The sequence below is a fragment of the Poecilia formosa genome, unplaced genomic scaffold (assembly GCF_000485575.1).
Source record: "Poecilia formosa unplaced genomic scaffold, Poecilia_formosa-5.1.2 Scaffold365, whole genome shotgun sequence".
Taxonomy (NCBI): domain Eukaryota; kingdom Metazoa; phylum Chordata; class Actinopteri; order Cyprinodontiformes; family Poeciliidae; genus Poecilia; species Poecilia formosa.
In genome coordinates, this window is record NW_006800304.1 from 217,460 (window position 1) to 220,514 (window position 3,055).

Sequence of the window (3,055 nt, forward strand, 5' to 3'; positions counted from 1 at the left end):
CTGTTCTACTGCGGGACTCTGGCTATGAAGTGTTGTGTGCATGAACAAAATGTGTAAACAATAACATGCAACGTGTCTATATCACTTATTTACTACTTTAAGAAACACATTCCATCAGTATTATTTCACTTTGTGAAATACCTTATTATAAAAGTATTGATCTTTTTCCTGATTTGTCGTCAGAAGCTCAGGTTGTAGTAAATTGAAACAGCAGCAACAGAAAGAAGAGAAAAGCTCATCAGTTCTAGAGCTGTTGTGATTGGCTGAAATCCTCCCATAAAACAAGACAGCAAACAGCTCTGGTGCCTGGGTGACGGTCGCTGTTTCTGTCCTACTGAGAAAGAACCATTCCTCTGACCTTTTGCTCTAAGTACTTATAGTTTCTTGTATTTGTAAGATAAAACATTCATATAGGAGGAAATTTTGTCCTCTGACAGTTGCAGTGAGGTTAGACTCTCTGCTGTGCCAAGAAACACTTTAGTGAAACTTAGACCTTCAGCACCGTTTTTACTCCTCCGTCGTTCTTTCAGCTCAAGGCCACAGCGCTCCCCGTGTGTCTCTCTCATCATACAGATGGAAGTGTTTCCAAGCCGTGCTGTCGACAGATTACCGTCTCTACCTGCTCAAAACCTTCTACTGTTTTCCCAGGCTGGTGTTTTTCTTAGTCAGTTCTCACAAAAGATGAAAAATCAGAGCGGCTGCAGCTGCAGGGCTTATAACCTCAGTGACATAAAGAGTTGATTATGTTGCAGAAGTTGTTGGTACTTTTTCAAAGCTATGGCTGAGTTTAGAAACGTTTCTGGTACGGCGTAGCAGGGATACGGTGGAGAGAAGGCAGCACATACATTAGTTTAATTACTATAGTTTACAGTAGACCAGGAATTTATTTTTAATAAGGTTCAGACATTAACATGTTAATTTCAGCTAATTGCAGCCAAATAATGTGCTAAAAACATATTTATGCACACTTTTCTCAGCTCCCTCATTTCTGTCACATAGGTAACACAGATCCTCAAACTTCAGGCTTGAAAGCTACAGAAATACACTTAACACAGAAGTTTAACACTTAACAGAACTTAACAGCAGGTTTAAACTCTCAGCACAGAAAAGCAGAATCGCGTCTTTTTGGAGATGCACATCCCAAACATTTCCATGAAACAAATCCAGTGATTTGTTTCTCTAGTAGAAAACAAATGATTGAAATGCTAAGAGAGTAGAAGAGAGTGAGGCATGACTAAAATCAATCTAGAAAGAGTTTAGATTGTCCACACAAAGTCATCAACTTTATCATTTATGTCAGACATCAGCCTCATAAAGCTGCTAAAATTGAATTTTCTGTCTGGATCTGAAATCATTCATAGAAACCTGACTTCATTTCCTTCACTGTCTCTGTGACTTTGTCCTTATTAACGAGTAAAAACAAGACCAGAGTGAAACCTCAGCAGCTTCTGCAGATGGCAGCGCGTCTCCGACAGTAAAATCTCCCAGCTGTGATCAATGTGGAGATTCTTTCATCGACCATCAGACCGTATCAGCAGCAAATGTGTGGAAAATCACCCAATTATCAAACTTAACTAAAATCATCCGCTTGCACAATGGAGTTAAATCTCACATGGATGAAGGTGGTCAGGCTTTTACCAGAGGAGTTAAACCCTTCAGCTGTGGTCAGTGTGGGAAGAGGATCTGTGATGCTGTGGGTTTGTTTTTGCTCTAAAGTTCCTAAAATGAAATCTTCAAAAACACTTAAAATCTGACAACTTCAGGCAGAAATATGAAAATATGTCATTATTCAAACTTCCATCAGAGTCAAATCAAAACGGAAACGTTCATTTAATGGGAGTAATGGTTCCTCATCAGCCGTCGCCTGATGTATTTATTGTTTGTTCCAATCCGAATGTTGATAAATTAACCTAAAATCATCTCAAAGTTTGCACTATTTCCAGATTTATTGGTTCTGACCTTTAGTTGTAACTTTTCTAGTGAAAAACAGACTTCATGAGACCAGAGTCAGTTTAAAGCTTCATGTTCTGTCCTGCATGTTGAACGTCACCGCCTCACTCATTAGCAGGAGGGTATTAAGTTTCATTAAAACAGAAACACACACACACACACACACACACACACACACACACACACACACACACACACACACACACGGTGAGCTGGAGTAAAGCTACAGCTGGAGCAGCTGCAGAGGTTAGATCATCAGTTTGTTCAGCAGGCTGGTACCCCGTCCTGCGTCAGGAGGTGTTAGTAGTAACATTAGCGGGGGGGAGGGGGGACGGGACGCGAGCGGGGCGTCACTGAGACCCAGAGCTCCAACATGTCACTGGCGCTGTTGATTTAGCCCCACCATGAAAACGCTGAGGAAATCAGGCCTTCTCTGCAGGAGAGCTGCACAGACCTTCCTATCCTCACTTCTTCTCCTGCATCTCTCACACCTCCTAATATACGACCAACAAGCAGGAATTTAATGAGCCCAGAGCTTCCCTCAACAGCCGGGGCATGAATCCCAGCACATAAGCAACTAAAAGTTATAGATGGGTTAAAACCATAAATCACTTGGCAAAAAACAGAAAAAGAAATACAAATATGTTTGGACAGATTTCTGGCTTTTTACTGCATCTCATCTGTTTAGTGGTTTAATTTTTTATGATTTTTTTCTTATTTTTGTTAATGTTTTGTTGTTGGGTTTAAAGTTTATTTTAAGTCCTGTTGATGTCTTTATGCCAGTTTTGGGGAACATCTGCTATCCTTTTTGTCAGTTTATTTATTGTTCAAGAAACCAAAGTTTAGAAGAGATGATCTGGAACAGGTGAGGGGATTTCAGTCTCAGATGTTCAGAACAACAACCAGTGAGATAAAACATGATCAAACCACAGAAGGCGTCTTCCAGGCCTGAGCTGGACAGTCGTTGTCTGGTCAGTTTAGTTTTGCAGCATTTCAACAAGACGCAGTAAAAACCTGGAACCGGAGCGGGTTCATCGGAAGGCGCCTGAACCCGCCTGAACCTGAACCCGCCTGAACCTGACTGAACCCGCCTGAACCTGAACCC